The sequence below is a fragment of the Vanessa tameamea genome, chromosome 22, assembly GCF_037043105.1.
Source record: "Vanessa tameamea isolate UH-Manoa-2023 chromosome 22, ilVanTame1 primary haplotype, whole genome shotgun sequence".
Classification (NCBI taxonomy): Eukaryota; Metazoa; Arthropoda; class Insecta; order Lepidoptera; family Nymphalidae; genus Vanessa; species Vanessa tameamea.
The window spans coordinates 7,124,653-7,146,790 of record NC_087330.1 but is presented as its reverse complement, the minus strand read 5'-3'; the positions used below and the strand labels follow the sequence as shown (position 1 = coordinate 7,146,790).

The following is a 22,138-nucleotide window of genomic DNA, read 5'->3' as shown; positions in this document are numbered from 1 at the left end:
TAACATATTACCTTCCAGGGTGCATTGGTGCAAAGAATGATTATTTTTTTTCTTAACGTACCAATGTCTATGAGCAGTGGTGACCACTTACCATCGGGTGGCCCATTTGCCAGTCCTTCTATCTATATATCATAATTCGTATGATCAAAATAAGAATATATTATTTAAATGCCTTGTGTTTTGTTAAAACAAAACCGAAATACTTCCTATAATACATTACGATACGTATAAATATCAACGCATATAATGTCAAGGATATTTGCTACTATTGCATAAAAACGATATAAAATTAAAGTATCATTTATTAAACGATAAACTAACCTACATTAGCTAAGACTAACTATGTCATAACTTAAAATTGACCGAGTGTTTTTTCGCCACCAAACGGATTCATTGAAGCGCGACGACATTGTCTAGTCGATATTACATAATTTACTATGTAATAATCTTTCTTAGACTTATATACCAATCGAAGAAGTAAATAAACCATAGAATTAAATATTCCATGCGATTTGCTATCTCTGCTATATTACAAACCACACATAGTTCTTGTGTTCATTACATTACATTAGCAGTCTGTAAATTTCCCACTGCTGGGCCAAGGCCTCCTCTCCCTTTGAGGAGAAGGTTTGTAGCATATTCCACCACGCTGCACCAATGCGGGTTGGTGGAATACACATGTGGCAGAATTTCGTTGAAATTAGACACATGCAGGTTTCCTCACGATGTTTCCCTTCACCGCCGAGCACGAGATGAATTATAAACACAAATTAAGCACATGAAAATTCAGTGGTGCCTGCCTGGGCTTGAAACCGAAATCATCGGTTAAGATGCACGCGTTCTAACCACTGGTCCATCTCGGCTCAACATGGCTTGTGTTTATTAAACTAATTATATCGCCTTTAATTTTACTTCCAAAAGTTCCGATAAAATTTCCGACATTAAATCGCCATTTTGTTCACGATTAAATATCATAGGTTATTTTAGATCTCAAGCAATGATATCCCGTCAATTCAATGTCATAGTTTTTTTATTGGTTACTCATATTGTGGTTGAAATATGCTATAGGCACTTATTTTCATTTATTTGAAATTCAGATATTTATAACAAATTTAACTAGTAATGATTATGTTATAAACGATTTCGTATACGGTGGTTTTTCTTAACGGAGAATAGCCGACAACGCAAGAGTGATACTTCATATGTGTGTTCTCACACACAGGTGCATTCTCTATCCCCTCATTCGCACGTTTCGGCGGGAAGGCAATCTTATACGACTGGAGACAGTTCGGGTACAAGGCCAAATCCTGTGCGCGATTTCCGAGACACGTTACATAAACATTGCAAATTTCCAAACATTGGAATACTTCTGAGATTTTACAGAAAAGCTCTATAACTTTCTATTGGCCTGGCCCGGGATTGTGCACAGAACCTTCTCTCCTGACATACAGATCAACGAGGCAGTTCAAATTCGTAGATATCGTTGTATGCATGTATTATCTTGTAACCGGTGATAGTTCTTTGTGCAGCGTGTCTGGGTGAGTTCCACCCACTCGTCAATTATTGTACCGCCCAACATCAATACTCTGTATTGCTGTCTTCCTGTTCAAGGTTAAGTGAGCCAGTGTATTGTTAGCAACGCATTGACGGCGCAGTAGTAGTGGGTAACTAGTCTAATAAGTTCTTCTGCTTTCTTTCTTCTATTAGTTATAAACATCATGTAAATCAATTTGTACAAGGAGTATGAAGGGCTGGTAGCCTGAGATAGTTTTGTAAATCTTCAGGATGTCCGATAACTTTGTAAACTGACTAAGCTATTATAAAAAATCAATTTGTTCGCGTTCCTAATGTTAATGAAATTCTGTTATGTTTTCAAATTCGAAATATAAAGGAAATTATTTAAACTTGAGCCGAGATGGCCCAGTGATTCGAACGCGTGCATCTTAATCAACGATTGCGGGTTCAAAACCCAAGCATCGCTAAATTTTCATGTGCCTAACTTGTGTCTATAATTCATCTCGTACTCGGTGAAGGAAAACATCGTCAGGAAACATACATGTATATTATTTCAATGAAATTCTGCCACATGTGTTGTTGAAAAAGTACTTAGTCTTAAATTTGTTACACCGTAGTAATTAATAATTAATAGGACTGATAGTACTAAGTTACTTAATAAGTCCATATTTCTTTCACGTAGCGTGATTTAATAATTTACAAGTGTCAGTTTCACATGAGATATTCCTAGAAATATTACAAATGTGAAAGTTTGTACGTTTCGATGTTTTTTATTCAATCACATTGATTTAAGTATTATTTTTTTAATTTTTCAAAACTATTTCGGATTGATGTCTGGTCACAACCACACATAGACATAGGCGCCGTTAGAAATATTAACCATCCCTTACTAAGAAACCTTATTAAAATACTCTTCAAACCGGAACACAACCATACCAAATATTACTGCTTGGCGGCAGAATATCTGATGAGTGGTACCAAACCAGACGGGTTTGCACAAAGCCCTACCGCCACGTAAACTTAGTGGTTACTTTTTGAAACATGGGTTAGTACTTTATTTTTTCAGATTTTTCAACTTCCATTAATTTATTTACTCTTGTTATAGGTAAGTCTAGTTATAACGTGTGTTGATTTTGGTTGTTGGTTAGTCTTTACATATTTTTTACGTACATTACAATTTCTGGCTCTCATTAATACCGCTACCTATACTTAGTATTTCTATGTTCCGGTTTAAAGGCACACTGCAGGCTCAAGAAACAGTATGACATCTTAATATCCAAGTTCAGTGGCGTATTGGCATGTAAGGAATTATTTTTTCTAACGGCGCCAATGTCTATCAGACAGTTGTGACCAATTACCATCAGGTGGCCCATTTGGCCGTCTGCCTATCTACGCAATAAAAAAATTGACCCGTTGGGATATTGCTTGGCAACATGACAAGATGACCCCGTGGTGCTCAATTATTTATAATTTATCTCTGCATGTGTTTGACTGATACTCAGTGACTGATTCTTAACTTGACTTAGTACCTGACACACACCTTGACACTTTCCTCATTTACAATTCATATACACACCAAGGCGTTTATTTTAATTACTATTCACTTCTATTATTGAATGCACACGAAGCGATGTGACGTGACATTGTTTTAATATAGTTTTTATGTTTACATAATAACATAATCAGCCTGTAAATTTCCCACTGCTGGGCTAAGGCCTCCTCTCCCGTTGAGGTGAAGGTATGGAGCATATTCCACCACGCTGCTCCAATGCGGGTTGGTGGAATACACATGTGGCAGAATTTCGTTGAAATTAGACACATGCAGGTTTCCTCACGATGTTTTCCTTCACCGCCGAGCATGAGATGAATTATAAACAAATTAAGCACATGTAAATTCAGTGGTGCCTGCCTGGGTTTGAACCCGAAATCATCGGTTAAGATGCACGCGTTCTAACCACTGGGCCATCTCGGCTTTCACTTTTTATGTTTAGTCAACTTCAAAAATAAAGTATTTTTTATATATTTCGTAGATGATAATATTTAGAAAAAACATTGAATTAATTCAATATATGTCGTACTAACTTAATAATAAGGTGCACAATTGAAAACATAAATTACTTACGCCTCTTTTCATCTCAAATACACCACGTCAATATTTGACATCATTCACCTTGTATAGTACTAACTAGCAGCCCTTCTTGACTTCGTACGGGGTAAAATTCGGTACATAGGTACCGCTCCCACTAAGACCACATCGCAATTTTATTTATAATTCTGACCCGGGACTCAATCTATCTTCATACCAAATTTCATCCAAATCGGTTCAGCAGTTTAAGGGTGAAGAGGTAACAGAAAGAGTTAATTTCGCATTTATAATATTAATAGGCATTGCGATGTTTTTTTTTACAATATGACGAAGGTATACTGTCAACTTATTCAAATAGGAAAAATATTTGGCTTCAATAATTCCCCAGTATAGTCTGTCTTCATCGGTCAGTTCATTCACTGGGTATTATTTTGAGTTAAAATTCTGTGAGACAACTTTTAAGTATCAACAAAAAATCAATAGTTTTAGTTTCATTTGTACGATACAGCCAAATTAAAAAAAACAACAGTATACCAAAAACCAGTTCCTTTTCCGTGATTTACCGGTGGTCTATGTTCATCAAATCAACAGGTTTTCGACATCCTTGAGATAAAATGTCAATTCGACATCGAGTAACTTAATTACGAATATTTAATTATTATTAATCTGTTTTACGCTTCATAGGTATATTATAGTTCTGGTAACTATAAGTCGAAGAGTTTACAAATACTTTTATACTAATACATTACCACAGATAATAAATTAGATTAATATAATGGGTATCCTAACCACCAACTGAGGTAGCTGTGTTATGTGGAGCTAAAAAAAAACTTACTTAAAAAAATACAATTAAATTTATGTCCCAATAAACGGACGAACGAATGGTGACACTTGTATATTTAAATACAAGTATAAACAATAAATCTTTATATAATAAAAATTAACATCAAGTATGAAAATTGCTTAGGAAGAATATTTTTGACCTTTGAACTATCTGAAATGTATAAAAAACACACCAATATAACATAATATCGGAAACACTTAAGAAACGCTAAGTGGATTCACAAACACATGTTTGAACTTCGAAGAATTTAGCGACAGTTTCGTGTTTTACGTCAGATTGTTTTTTTTTTTACTACTGATAATGTCTCAAATTTTAAATTTGGAAACACGCCTTAATTATTATACACTCATATATTTAAAAAAAGGAACTTGTTCGATTTTTCTTTTGAAGCTATACAGACACGTGAACAATGGCGGTACAAATTTCTCTACAGTCTCTATTTCTATCACTTAAACTTTCTAAATACTGGTGACAAGGGTCTCAAGGGAGCATCGTGTATAATTAATAAATACCAGTGTGAATATATATTATAAATATATATATCCAAAGGTTCGTATAAAACTTCGTCGACGTTCAATCTTTTCCTTGGACCTTCACGGGCTTTATTGACTGGCCTACAAGTAAACTTCACAATGAAGAGTTTCTGAATCGTCGACATCTAAATACTACCATCAAAAAAATTGCCTATGTCCTTCCTTGTGATCAAGTTCGCTTCATGCCAAACTTCATCCTATTGTGTTTGAACGCGAGAGACAACAACAAAGACGCAACAGACATACTTAATATCCTATTTATAATATTAGTATATATTGTTGTCATTGTAAACATGATTTTCTTTGTTATTGTAACAGTTTAATGCTATTGTCATTTATATCAATTCACTTCATTGAATTAAGGACAATCATCAATCATTATAATCGTCACATTACATAAATCGGTAAGCTATTTACGTCCGTCTTAGCCCAGCAAAGGGACATTTACTTTTGTTAATAATCGTTATCGCCCGCGGCTTTGTTCGCATTAGCCGTCAGGTGTTAGCCATAAAAAGTCTATGTCTTTTCTTGGGGTGCAAGTTTGCTGCATACTAAATTACATCAAATTCGATTCAGTTCGGTCGAGAAATAGCAACAGACATACAGACAGAATTAACTGCGCATTCAAATCAAATAAAATCAAAATATACTTTATTCGAGTAGGCTTTTACAAGCACTTTTGAATCGTCATTTAACGAACTATATTAAGTGAAGCTAATGTAGATTCTCCCGAGAAGAACCGGCAAGAAACTCAGTAGCCACTCTTTTTCAACATCTAAAAATACAGTAATGTTAGTTAAATACAATTATATATGTATGTTATATATCCTGCCTGGAAGTCAACAAGCATTAATTCCACCCCTTTTTTAGCATCTATATATTCTTGTATCGAATAATATGCCTTCTTTACCAATGTATTTTTTACAAATGATTTGAATTTATGAAACGGCAAAGTTATAAAATGTCTGCGGAATTTTAATATTAGTATAAATATTATTATAAATCTAATTTCTGAACTTGAATGAAGTTACAAAATTAATCTCACATCTTTAATCAACTGTATATCTCAGCAGATAAATTTACGGGTATTTAATTTTATCTCAATAATGTTTAACTGACCCAAAGATACCGTGCAAAATCGCATTCCAAGGTGAAAAAGGTAAGGTTAAATTTCTCAAGCGCTTGCGCATCTCAAACAGGTTTTCTGCATTAAGACAACGTTTCTCAATATCCACGTGTGTCAGTTTGTTGAATTAGACTGTGGGCATACAAACGATTTAAAATTACTTATAATATAAATATTTAAAATAGTTTTGTAATATTGTTGTTAATGCGAAATAATATATTTATGAATATCAACTTTATTAACAATAACAAAAGGTTCTAAATAGGATTATGACAGCATAAAGTAATGACGTTTTGGTTGTATAAGAAAATATAGGTTGGTCCTATACTTGAGGAAGCTATATATCCTATACTTGAGGAGGTTATAGACTATAACTCTTAAGATTTTATTGCAAGATTGTGCGTGTGTTCATGTGTGTTCGAAATTTCAATAAACTTTTTAATGGAACAGCGAAGTCTTCTTGGTACAACTATAAAGTAACGATACATAAAATGGGAATCTTCAAAGAACTGTTTAGATAAATAATTTTTATATTTGTCGCTAAGTGTATGGTGGTGAGTCTTCCCGTCAACAGTTACCTTAGTCCATAAAGCGATGTAATCATCCCATTGTTGGTGACCGAATAATATATGTGGGTTAAAGGATCAACTACCAATATGGCTTTGTGGTACAGGCGAACAGACGGACGGGAAGCTGTAATTTACGACAGACCTGACCGTTCGGGGTCAATTGAACTGGATTGAGTTCGGGAATTGACGCTCATGTGGACTGCACACTTCCTAAACTCATTTGTTTGATCTCTTCTTAACCTGGCGCCGGCGTTTTGTAGTTATAACATTATGTATTTGTAACTCCTTAAACTAACCTACTACCTAAAATTAGGCTATCGTTGATAACATTTGAAAGAAAAATAATTTACCTAGATGTCCGAAAATCCACAACAGCGCGATTTTTAAGACACTTTCTGCCTCGCACAACCACTCTGTGGAACCAGCTTTCGCCGGCGGTTTTTCCGAACCGATACGACTTAGGAACCTTCAAGAAAAGAGCGTACTCTTTCCTGAAAGGCCGGCAACGCACCTGCAAGCCCCCCGGTGTTGCAGATGTCCATGGGCGGTGGTAGTCACTTTCCATCAGGTGAGCCTCCTGCTCGTTTGCCACCTCTAACATAAAAAAAAAAAATAAAAAAAAAATAAATAAAATAATAACATCCACAGGTTTGGAACTTTTACCATAATACTGATCCTGATTGTGATTTTTGAATACGCATGTGTCAATAAGACAATTCAGTGACACTCGCGTGAGTTAGAACTCGTAATTCGAATAAGAATCACTCGTTCTCCCCACTACGTCATCTTGGTTAATAATATTTTATCGATAAGTTTGCGCATAATTACTTTTAAATCTACCCAACATCGGGAAATGACGGCGTATATTAGTGCGGAGACCCTTATTACGCTGTTAAAATTGCGTAAATAGGTGATTATTATCGTTATTTTCTTACTGTTTTACATGCGCAAACGTCTCGGCAGCCTCTCTTCGCCTAACTTTACCGGTCACTTTTATTTTTACGTATTACATGACAGCCTCGTTGTCTAGTAACTGACTGATATCATCAGATACATATGTTCAGGGTTCAGACCCCAGTATCGTGCTATTACAAAAGCTTACACTGTATACTTTCGAGTCTTGGAAAGTATGTAGAGCCGTTGGTCCTGCGTCTGAAATCTTCACAGTCGATTTCCAGAGTGTAAAAAGAATATGAGTATACATGTGTCTGCGTACATATTTCTGAAATGCAATAAGTTCTATGTAGGTTTCTTGAGAATAGATGCCTTTACCGAAATCGGTCAAGAGGACATCATTATAGATTACGACACTATCTCGTAATAGACAATGTTATATGTAGACCAAATGTATCGAAGAACGATAAAAGAATCATTGAGCCAATTATATGATTAAGACGCTCGCGTCACGACCGCATATTGAATGACATTCATTATTGGTGGAATATTATTTGTGACAGCTCATTTTTTTTTTAAATATTACTCATAACCAGCATAATTTTTCTAAATAAATTATTAAAAGTAAAGTAAGGTGAGTAAGTAAGACTCTCCTTTTGAGGTTTGCATCAGCTTGAACCCGCTTTCTTCAGTGAAAACTTCACTTTAATCTTAATATACTTAAACATCCAAACTTATCGAATCATCATATAGATAACTAGCGAAATTGTTTTGGACCTGTCAGCCTGTCTATCTAATTGATAAACAAATTTATTTCAAAAAAGGAATTGTTCATATTATGAATTAACATAAGTTTATTCCAAACGCGAGATAACAAAAGCCAAATAAACAACATTTGATATCGATTTGACGCGATATCATTGGTCGAGAGCTTGAATAATCTATGATATTCACAATGGGAAACCAGGCTTTTTGAGTGTCAATAAAACTAAAATTAAACTGAATATAAGTACTTCAGTGGAAAAGTGTTGTATTATAAATAAAGACATATTAATAAAGAACTGATACCCACCATATAGCTCAGCTAAATGGCTGTAAATCCCATCTTTGATTGGAATAGGCTAGGCTATTCTTACACATATTTGGATAAGCAGTGTACTAGCAAAGATGGCCGATCACCGTTCATATTCATCTGCGGTAAAGGTCAAATTGTTTCGATATAATGATCTGATCATCGGCGTGCATCAACGTTACAAATTGCATTCGGACACTCGTTTATCAAGTTTATGATAAAATGGTAGCGAATAGCCGCTTAATATTTCTTTCAATATAATGATATATTGGTGAAATAAAATGGTTGAATTAATTTACTTGTTAATGTATATTTTAGTCAAAATAAATACATAATTTATTTACATTGAATTAACCAAATGCGTTATATTTATTTCATAATTCAATTCGACCTTGCAAGTTTTTGTCTTATGAGATGTAATTTCGTAATAAAAAAAAACGAATATAAATACGAACATATTCTATATTGAGTTATATTATATTGTGTTCCAGTTGAAAGGGTGAGTGCCAGTGTAATTGTATAACTAAGCGTATTCGTGTTTCTAACTGACATCAGTACCAGCATTTTACAAGTTTATTTTTAACTTCATCTACTCGTATTAGTATCTGTGAGGTCAAATCTTGCAACTGAATTTCAAACCAGTTCCATTCAACGAATTGTGTTATTATATATGTATAATTATATATATATTTTTAAGTGCAATAAACAAGTGCTTGGATTCAAAAGTTTTTTTAATGTCTTCATTTGGTACTTATTTATTCCCAAAATCGATATGAACACACGACCCTAAAATCAGACTGATTAATGTAGGAATTTACCAAATATAGGATGTAAATGCTTATATGATGTTTGTAATTTATCTCGTGCTTGGCAATGAAGGAAAACATCGTGAGAAAACCTGCATGTGTCTAATTTTTAATGAAATTCTGCCACATGTTTATCAACCAAACTGCATTGGAGCAGCGAGTTGGAATCAGCCCCGAACCTTCTCCTCAAAACGAGGAGGCTATAGGCCAACATTTATAGGCTGTTAAAATGTATCGATGATTTGATACAGGAATTTCGATCAACGTCTACTGTACCCTTTCGTCATCAATCGATCGATTGATCTGACCCAATCCTAACTTATATTATTAATGCGAAAGTAAGCTTGTTTGTTTGTTTTTCCCCGTCTTAACTACTCGAGTTTTAATTTAGCATTCACATCAGAAGCACGGAAAATAATATAACGTAACTCTGCCACCGTCTCTCACACGAGACCGAAGCCACGGGCACAAACTAGTCTCATATACAAGTGAGGTTGTACGTTCTACAAACTATTGTCTATTCCAACAACAAGAGGACTAAAGCCAAATGATCAAATTTGACATTGAATTGTCGTGATACTATTGGTCGAAATTTTGAATAATAATCTATGGTAGTCATTATACGCGTCATGATTCGCGAAAATATTTAAAGGGATTTTGAATGTCTAAGAAGTTGCTGTCGGAAATTTTGAAGTAAAATTAAAATGGATACAAGTAAGACGGAATATATATATAACTGTAAACCACATACTGCATATTTTATAAATCATGTGAATATTATATATAACATATGTATATATATATTTGAAAAAATACTTCGGATTTTATAATAAAAAAAAAATATATTTTTAAATTTGGAATATAATTTAAATATATCATTCAGTTCTACGAACAAATATAATCTTCCGTGTCCGTGTGTCACGACCTCTGCGTCTTAATCACGACAAAATGATCTTAATAAACAGAAAAATACAATCTGAATAACAATTAAAGTTATTCTAACTGCACTTCGTATGATGCAGATAGGGTTTAGTTTTAGTACAAAAATATATTCAGTCGGATAATTTACTTACAGTTCACTCGTATAGTTTTGTTTAATGTGTTGTTAGTTTTTTTAAAAGATCCTTCTTAGAGCAATCTTGGGTTCTTAGAAGAATCATTATTTTTTCAATTAATTTCTAAACGTTCGAATAACGCAAAACCTTCGTAATTATTCTTCCACAAAATAATTTAAGTTTAAACGGAACACCAGTTTCTTGGTATTGAATATTTTAATACTTAAAATAAAGGTTATTGCAGGGTTTCTGAATATGTTGGACGCGTGTTTACAAGGAACCGTTAACCCAATACAGTCCTTATGCATTAGGACATAGATTTCAAGGTGTTCTACATATATATTTTATGTCATCACATCTTGAATACAAATCAGTTGAACCTTGCATCAAGTTTTACCGTATTCAGTCCCAACTTTTGACGAGTGTTACTTAAAAGTGTCGGATTTACTATATTTGCCTTTTTTGTTAAGTTCTTAATGACCATATTTGCTTAAACATTTCATATTCTTTGTAAGGAAAACTAAAACATTTTAATGCTAAAAGTGATAGCGACATGGTTCTAATAATGTTATTGTTGCTTATTGCAAAATAACAATTTCATGCTATTCTTCGTTTTTATGGCCAATTTTTGTTTATGAACTAAATCAAATCCAGACAGCCTATATTTTGTCAGATTGATTGGTATTTCTGTTTACTGCTTTAATAAAAGTCGTATTGTCAATTTACAAAGCATATGCATTCCTCGATCCATGTAGAAATACGCCAATAATTTTTAAATTATGATTTTTAATATTAATATAACTAAGTATTTATTACTGAAACGTGGTTCAAAAAATTAGTAAACACATAATATTTCACAGTCTTGAAAAGTTGACGGCTAATTAAACTCCCAGACACCAAAATCCAAAAGACATTCATACACAAAATCTGAGTAAACGGTACGAGATGGTAGGACTCCGTCTGATACATATAAAACCTTCTGAAAAAAAAAAAAACAAACTCTATTACCGATTTATAGAATTCACCATTTCTAACTAGAAGAAATATACTCGTTCATTTGTCCTACAAAGTCAATAAAAGTAGATCTATAATCAATGAATGACAATGAATGATCCAACGATTTGCAAATATCTGTTATTACGACATCCGATCAGTCAATAAGCACCTGCCGTTTAACCTTGCTCCACTCTATAACACAGACCTACATCTGTTCTGTCCATCCATCCGATAGCGAAAGGTGGCCTCGGTGATATCATTATAAAATTACTATTTAATGCTCTACGTCTTTGAATATGGCATTTCAATAAATAATAATTCCATCAGCCTTCAAAGATCCAATATTCAGTATATTGACACCATTTTCACCCGAATCCAGATGTGTCCTGCTGTCATCTTCAGGTCCGCCGTCCATCTGATCTCAGGGCGCTTTTGTCTTGTATTTTAGCATTAATCTGAAATAATTCTGTTACTTGTAGAAAAGACATGAAATTTTATTGATAAAGGAATTGACTATTAATTTGCTTAACTACCTTACTCTACTACTGATGCTGTTTAAGGGGTATGCGGTAGTTTAAGCAATGCCAGACACACCGTCTTACTTGCCATGGTTAGCTAAATTGGAATTATAAGTTATAAGTGGGCGGTATGGCCATGAGGTGATCTGTTCGGTAGTCTACCTTCCTATATTAACTTATGTTTGAGAGTGATTTTGACAGTTAGTTTATTAGTATCCTAAAATACATTATCCAATAGCTTTTAAAGTTTAAAGGTCAATATTTGTAAACGATGTTTACAAATAATTAATTAGAGTGAGATTTACTCTACTAACATTTAGTCTAAGAATAAATATTTACTTAGGATGTTTTTCTAGATTCGCAATTTACATTGGTTGATTTTCAAACTTGGCAAATTAAATATTGACTGAAAATTAATGCTTTGTTAGATTAATTTATTTGCATTATAGCCGGTCGAAAAAAAATGACCTTCAATTTTTTTTGACAACATTGTTTATCTGGCTGATCGTTTTGTCTTACTTGTATCACGAATTTAATATATAGGTAATAACAATATACTTAGAATTAATATTTTTATTTGTCTATATTCCTAGTAAAATCCATGTGATCATATTTTCTTCAAAAGCGATAAAATCGAAGCACAAATACCGACAACTCATAACTATAATTAAAATAATGATGGTGATGTTTTGTCTTCCTTTGAAGTACCTATTCGGGGTTAAAGACTTTAGTATAACTGACGCATGCGTTAACAAATATTAAATTCAAATGCTTATCTGTAATGACTTTATAATAAGTGGTCAACTTTACTCATAGACATTGGGCTCGTATGAAATTCTAACCATTTCTTACACAACCGAATCGCCACCAACCTTTATATTATGAAGGTCGTGGTAAAGTTTTCTTAAAGCTATTCTGCCACGAGAGTTTCACACTTTCAATTGTATATTTATTTCATATTCTGTCCATTCTCGTCACCTCTCGGCATTCCGCTTATAACATACCCATTTGAACATTACGACATCCATCATCCCCAAGATATATTTTGTAGATATAAAGTAAGCCTCGTTATTGACGCTACCAAAAAAGTTAAGTACAGCGAGAGAAAAAACAATCTTACGTCATCAAGATCCGTTCTTCACACCACGTATCAAGGTCAAAAATAAGTGCTTAATCGGTGATTCTCATAATTTAGTTCTAACATAAACGCTTGTTTTTTTTTTTGGGTTCCGTGTTATGATACCTCTTGCTAATTCCATCACGCTTTACGTATTTTATTACGTGTACCGACATAAAAAAAAAAACTATTTTATATTCCAATTAATTTTATACTTCATAAAATTTTAACAAAAAGGTACTAACTAGACGATGCATCTATATGACCTTTACGTCAAGTTATTACAACAGAATATTTTTGTTGCTAATTTTAAATATGATATTTAAATGAATAATTATAAAAAAATAAATGTAATTAACATTTAAATAAAATTAATGTATTTATTTTAATTAATTTATGTGTACCTCTTCGCCGTTTCATTCTATTTGAAGTCATCTACCTTAAAGTTGTTCCAGACAACCTTGCAACAAGAGATTGCTATTTAAATGGTATCATTTGGTAGTAGAATTTTCTACAAGACTGTTCAACCAGGTAACACATCACATTTCTACCGCTAAAGTGCAATAGTATTGTTGAGTTCCGCTTAGAAGGGTGGGAGAGGCTACAGGCACAATTTAACATCTTAGTTCATAAGGTTGGTAGCATTGTCGATGTATAAGATAATTAATATTTCTTACAGTGCCAATGGTTATAGGCGGTGGTGACCACTTGCCATCAAGTGACCCATTTGCAACCTGTTTTAAATCCTAATGTAACATTATTAATAACAAACATATTTTGTAAAAGCTACTTCTTTGATGATATCTTATTATTTAATATACAATAAAGTATGTTCGTTTTTGTATTTTAAATTAAATATATTGGTTTTTTCACTTGTAATATCCGTTTTATTCTAGTTTCTAACTCAGATTAAATGACATTAGTCATCTTTAGCATTGTTCCACGTAAATCTGATTCATTAATTAAGTTTGAATTACATTTTAATTACATTAATTAACATAACCATATTCGTAGTCATGATTTATTATAAATGAATAAAAATATCATTAGTATTATACTAAAATAATCATCATTTATAATTGTGCTATTATTTTAGTCCACAGATAACATACAAAGCTCTTATTAATATATTATTTGGGTTGTCAACAAAAAAATAAATTGTAAATAAAATTATGTAATAATTATGACAGCAAGGTTGTTGAGTAAGTGTTAATGATGAGAATTGCATTTGCACATTTCAAGGTTGACGCAATGTAAATTATATTTTAGTACCGGCAACACTATTTGTTTCCTATATCGTGCGATTATATGATGTGATTAGGTTTGGACAAAATTGGCGCGAAATTAATAGAGAAAAAATATTTAAAAAAAACAAGGACGTTTTGCTTTTTTTTATGTGATATGTGGCAAACGAGCAGGAGGCTTACCTGATGAAAAGTGACTGCCACCGCCCATGGACATCTGCAACACCGGGGGGCTTGCAGATTCGTTGCCGGTCTGTAAGGAAGGAGTACGCTCTTGCTGCGGTATTAAAGAAAAATAATGAAAATATGTGAGTTTATAACTTACAGTTTTGTTAATAATATATAGTTACAGTAACGGAGTGAATAGTATACACGCCATGCACACTCGCATAGAGAGCGAATAAGGACTGGGGGCGTGATACCAGAGGTAAGTGTCAGGCCGTTTCCCGTCACGGCATACGAGACGCTCTCACCCCGAATTGCGCCAATAGATGTATACAAATATTATATATCACATTCCAGGAAATCAAAAATATGTTTATTGTAATAGTGTTAAATTATTTTTATATTTATGCGTGTTTGTGTGTGTGTGTGCGTGAGTGTGTTTATGTGTCCGTAATACATTGAGGTGTTAAGAATATATATATGTTGAATTATTTAAAATACAATTTAAAAATATTTTTTTGTTGTAAATGTAAATTTTATATATTTTTTTAAAATTAATTATCTTATTAATTCAAGAATTTACATTGCGATTGTAAAATCTTGTTTTCGTTCATTATGGTTCAAGAAAGATAATACTATTATTTTATATTAGATTTTAATAAATAATGTATATATTATAATGATATATATATATATATAATATTCTTTATATAGGTATGCTATGACAAAAACCTGATATACATAGCTATGTACATCAACAGATTTTTGTCATACTCAGAAAACAAGCTCTGCTCGTATTTTCAAAAATATTGTCAAATGTGTTCATATTGTCAAAAATAAGAAATACGAAGAAAGTTATAGCCTTGCGGATAGACTTACATGGACTTTGAACGAAGGTCACGTGTTTAAATCCAGCCAACACCGAATTTTTTTATGTGTTTATAATGTATTTTATGCTCAAAATTTGAACCTCATTTCGTGTCAAATGCGACATGTTAGTAAACAAAGCCCACTGGAACAAACAAATGGAATCAGCTACAGGTTTATTTTTACCGACACAATACTGCATTTAATTATATATATATATATACAGATAGACTGTTAAAATTTACAAATAATAACCATTAATATTAAGAAATATATAAACACACTTTTAATTGAATATTTAATGATAAAAATTAAATCATAGTAACAGACCGACTTAAATCTCTTACGAAAATGCGTCATATAAAACGTAGCAACATTTGTTGTGAACGAGACATTGACCGCGTTACATTACATAATGTACTCGTAAGCATGTAGTAAATGCGTCTGACTCCATTTCACAACTAGTCTGCCTTATCTATCATTTAAAAGATGACAAAAATCAACAACATAATAATATCTATGTTTGTTTTATTATCTAAGTGGTTTCGAAGTTGCTTACATTCTAGTAACTAAATTCTTTGTGTGGTAAGGGGTGTAGGATTTAACGTTATATAAAGTTAAAGTTACACACAGTCCCACAGCTGGGAAAGGGCATTCTCGAGAAACCATTCTGCACATGCACGTTTACACGATATTCTGCAAGAAATTTATTTCAAACACGTATACGCGTGGAAATATTCACTTTTGTAATTTGGTTTTCGAGTAATTGCAGTCCTTGATATCATTGGCTAATTTATAAGATAGTTTAGTTTCTCTAACAATTACATCAGAAATTAACAATTATAGATCCTTTTAAAAAGAACAAACAAACAAACACTTTATTTTAAATTGTATATATTTATATATAATATATACACAATATTGTTATAATTGAGAAAAAACATACTTGTTATTGGTATTTGTACTTTAAAGAAGGTATCTAATATTATAATATAATAATAATAAAGGAAATATAGAGATTATTAAAATACGTTATTTAAACCTAATAATCAAAACATATTATACATAACTATATTATTATTATTACTTTATTAGGAAACGGTATGACTAGTGAGTATTTACTTGCATTTTAGAAATAGATGCCTATGTTATACATTCGCTATATAATACGCTAAACACGAGTTATATTAGACTTAACCGAGCTTCTGTAATTGCTAATAGTTTGTTAACATTTTACAATTTTACCAGCAAACGATCGAATAATATAATGAAAATCGCAACACAATCTTTCCTCTGATGTTAGTCTATAAGGAGTACACATCTACTTCAGGGGGTGATTTTAAAAAATACTAAAATATTTAAATTTTATTGTTTTAGTAACATCGACAGGTTTTCCACGTCATAATATCAAGTTTTGTGTTTCCAATTTCAAAACGCAGACTTTAATACAAACATGCGATCTATTTCACCTTCTAGGGGGTAGACTTTCAAAAGGAACCTCTGTGGCTTCTTCGGCGTATGCCCGTGAAGGCTATGGTCGGAAAAAAATCTAAGGAATCATTATTTTGGAAGGCGATTCAAAATCGTTGAATTTTACCGTAAACTTTTAACATATATATTTAAATGTATAAAATTAGTTTTTATTGAATCGAAAACAAATCAACGATTTAAAGATGTTAATTTATTAAAATAACGAAACGTGTTGATTTTATATTCTAATTTTCATGTGCTATATCGGAATAAATATTTAAAAGATAAAAACTCAACAACATCAGATAAGATTGAAGAGATACGACATAATGACGCCAAAAAGGCCGTTCAATTCAAGGTAAACAAATCCATTCCAGACTGTTTCTACGAGTAAGTACGAGCTCGTAAGATCTACCCGATCACAGGAATCGGCGATAATTTAAATCTTACAAAGAACTAATAATATAAAATTTAACATCTACAATAATTATTAATATGATTTATCAGACTGTGAAACACTACTAATTTTATTTATTCCCATATTGAAGTCACCGATTGCGTCTGTCTGTATATTGTGTAAGCGTTAAGTACAGAAACTTAGGACGCGCGGACGGTCTTATATTTGAACCCACGTCAAAATTCAAATAATATTCATTTGTTGCATTTTTAATAAATTTATTTATACTTAGTTTTTTTTTATATATACGAGTTACATTACAAAAGGATCGAGACATTGACAAAATTGCGCTGGCGCAATGTGACATAATATCGAGTGTCCTCATTCGTATAGGATTTACATTAACATGCAAAACCATGCATCTTAAATCATCAAAGAAGGACAAGGCTTTATTTGCTCAACTTGTTTTTCTGTTTATTTTAAGGATAAATTACTCAGTGCCATTTCAATATAGTAATCAATATATGTATGTAAGTTTAAAGAAAAATAATTATAATTAGTTTCAGCAATTAGTAAACTTACAATAGTTTCTACGGTATATAATAATTGTAAAATGTTAAAAAATATATTCGCGCGCAGATGTATAAACCGGTGACAAGATAATAAGAACGTATTACACATACATAGATTCCACGTATGCAACGAATTTCAAATTTAATAAATGTCTTCTGTCATGATTTATAGGCAAAGATGTAATTCTATTGTGCCTAGGTTCTCAACCAAATAACAAACTTCTTTAAATATATTATTTATTCTGTAAGTCACAATGAATATAAAATAATTATAAACATAAAAAGCATAGGATGTAGGAATTAATTTTTAAACGTTATTTTAGCCGACTCCAAAAATAAGGCGGTTATCAATTTAATCATATAATTTTTAAAAATACTTCATTATTATATCGTCTGGTGTCTTACCTTAAGATAATAGTTAATTATTTGTACCATTACTAGTTTCCGCCCGTGACTTCGTTGGCTTGTAAGGTATAATCCTTTGTCCTATTCCGGACTCCTCACAACTATGAGAACTTTCGTGATTATCGGAGTAGAGAATAGGAATGAGCCGAGATGGCCTAGTGGTTAGAACGCGTGCATCTTAACCGATGATTTCGGGTTCAAACCCAGGCAGGCACCACTGAAATTGCATGTGCTTAATTTGTGTTTATAATTCATCTCGTGCTCGGCAGTGAAGAAAAACATCGTGAAGAAACCTGCATGTGTCAAATTTCAACGAAATTCGGCCACATGTATATTACACCTACCCGCATTGGAGCAGCGTGGTGGAATATTCTCCAAACCTTCTCCTCAAAGGGAGAGGAGGCCTTAGCCTAGCAGTGGGGAATTTACAGGCTGCAAATGCCAACATAGAGGCCTTAATTGATCACAAATAAAAATTAAAATATTTACTGAACAAATCATGACCTCGTGGAATGTTGGCGAGAATGCACCAATCCCCGTTGCATCGCAATTTCATACAGCTCTCCTGTAACCATTGGAGGATAAGTCTCTTTGACATTAATTTTGTTATTATTATCTGAAACATCATATTATTATAGTTACATTTAGTAGTAGTTAATTCAAAACAGACTATTAAATATTCGTACCTGCACACTTTCAATTCACAACAATGTAGAGTCTACTTGTGTATCTGACGTAACTATTATCTGTCATAAAAACGCTATCTAACACGTTTCGTAAGCTTTTGTTCTTTTTGGTTTACAAATAAAATGCAATAAATTTCATTTTGTTAAAATTAAAAAGGAAGATTAAGTTTTATTTACCCACGAAAGATTAAAATCTTTATTAATGAAGCGTATTCAAACACCCGGTGAGAGTCGAGCTTCAAGGTTAAACTATGAAACGATTTCATATGTAACGTTAGAGTGAAATATATCTGACGTAAAAATGACCACACATGTTCGTAATTTTTTTTAGAGGTATTTTTAGATATATTTTTAGTGGTGCAAAGGCTTAATCAGTGGGGTCAAATATTTTTTTTGTTATTTTTTTCTACATGGCATAATGTCCACCTAATGGTAAGTAGTCGCTTACATCAACAATGCACCACCAACTATTAAGAACTATGAAGTTTTGTCCTTGCACTAGTAATTACACTGGCTCACTTACCCTTGAAATCGAAAACAGCAATAACAGTTTAGCTGTAAAATGAGTAAGAAATGGTCGGGATCTACCAAGGCGAGTTTGCACAAAGCCCTACAAAGAGCTGGGCATCTTCCAGATCTATGCTCAGGCGTTAGACATTAACAAGCTAGTACTTTTACTAACAGACGAACAGTTAAAATTATATCAATTGGAATATTTCACGTATCCTTGGCACATATCATCTTGGATCTATTTTAGTAGATCCGATATTTAAAATTCCAAATCGTCGTCATAAATTTGATATTTAATTAAAAATAAAAACTTAAAAAAAAAATTATGTAATGATGAAAAAAATAATTATAAGGACTAATGAACGTTATTGTTAATCCAGTTTATACAATAAGTTTGTAGTTGGCACCAGTGAGTTTTTTTTTAACTGAATCATTATTAACTGTTGACTGCAACTGATATTATAAACGCTACAAGGATTTGGTTATTTACGCTTTCATATCTGAACTAATCTATCAATCATCGCGCAATTGTGCTTACTCGTCAGGAGCACAGAAATAAAACAGGATACCTACCACCTACCACCTAACACCTGCCACCAAACAAGCATGTGAATTCGCGGGCGAAAACCAGTAGTAAATAAGTGTTATAATATAGCCATCACATATAGGTAATATACATTCTTGATTATAATATAATATCGATAAAAAATCCGTGGCATTATAAGCGTACGAACTGTTTCGTCTTAATTTATTTTAGATACATAAATATATTTATAATATAATTTATGAGTCTCCAACAAAAGATTAGGATGTATAAAATACATATTAATACAACAACTTAATATTACAAATTAATATTAATGAACACGAGTTGTTTGCTCCTTCAATAATAGGAGACCGCAGCATGCACTATTAAGCAAAAATGTTTAAATACAGTAACGATAATAAGTGAAAAAGTAATACATTACATTCAAATATATATATATATCTCATTATAGTATGAAACAAAATCACTTCCCGTCTGTCTGTGCGCTTAGATCTTTTAAATAACTCAACGGATTTTAATTCAGTTTACACCAGTAAACAGACAAAAGGAGCAAAGATCAACGGAATTTAAAAAAATATTTGCCTATAACAATCAACGTACGATACCGCGGCGATTGGTCATAAGTGTCATACCGGTAACACATTCTACTACTGTTCTGTGTGATACTACCGTTCAGTAGTACACGTGATTGACGTACAAAGGAAAAAAATATGTATACTATATATATACAAATACATATATAATACGAAAATCAAGGTGAAGAACACGAGGAAGACTACGATGGTAACTGAGTGATCACGATTGTAGTTATTTTGTGGCATTGGGTACTAGACAAGGTTTTCTACATCTAGGAAGAAGCATCGTTACATCAATGATGAATTGACTTTGTCTATTAGTATGTATTTATTAAACTAGAAACTAGTTGATTGATATCAAACTGAAATATCAAAGTTATCGATCTCTAGTTTCGCTCAAACTTTTGGTGTTGGTAACAATGTCATGTTGTCGTGTCATTGTCACCAACAGTTAGTAGGTACGACTTTTTTTTTTTTAATTATTTAATTGGAAAGAAAATCGATGAATAGCAATACCAACATTTCGTTTAAAACATATTGAAATAAAAGAAAAATCACAACATTTATGATGTCACTATTTTTCTCAACGTTATGTGAGTGAACACAGTTGTTATAATGCCGTTAACTGCGGAATCTGTCAAGCATGGAGCATTCCCGTTTGTTAAGATATATTCTTCATACAATTAATCTTATGCTTAGACTATTTATATATATATATTTAGAGGGTCGTAGTACATAAGACATAAAATATACGAGCCGACTTTATAATCTTGGTGTGCGCGACAGCTACGCTTGATACTTGCCAAACGTTATACCTTCTGCTTTGCTAGTGTGCGTGTAGATAGTGGCCAACTGTTTTTTTAACAGTATATCTAGTAAGAGATATATGTAGACAATCAAATATCTTATGTATAAAAAATATGTTATGTAGTGATCTTTTTGAGATTAATAAACGTCAAAACCGTTTGACTGATTACAATTAAATATATTTATGTATTTTGTTAAGAAGATTTTAGTTTCTTTTTTTGTTACTCGTGAACTAAATGGCGCTTTATCATATCGTCTCATGTGCCGTTTAATAGATTGCTTTTTAATTACATGACTATCGGTATTTAATTATATATGCAAGACGTCTACTGGGTCATCTATAATAGTCTGACTAACATAATAAAAAGGTAAAATTTGTTTGTTCGTATGTAGAAATAATATCGGCAACTAATGATCAAATTCTAAAAAAAAAATCATTTGTAGAAAGCTACTATTACTGAATGCGACATTATATTTATAACATATAATTTTTATTTATTAAATAATTGCACAATTTGAATTTTCAATCTTGTTACACCTTTGTACTATTAAATAGTACAATAATATTATTTTGTAAAACAAGTAATGTTTATTAAAAAATAAATATAGTCTAGTGTATAAAAACCGATTACAATATACTGTCGTTATAGATATAGACCGATAACATTGCGTGTCAACATAATAATAACATTAGGTGTAGTTTTCCCAGAGCGCTGCACTAATTCCGTTACCATTGTTGGATTTGTTACCGTTAAAATGTTG

The 22,138-nt window shown here is 32.3% G+C and overlaps 1 protein-coding gene across 2 annotated transcripts in view; it reads left to right on the top strand.

The window, feature by feature from the left end:
• The window catches only part of LOC113397652 (torso-like protein), a 65,974-nt gene that overhangs the window by 4,476 nt on the left and 39,360 nt on the right, over positions 1-22,138 (top strand). The window lies entirely within an intron of this gene.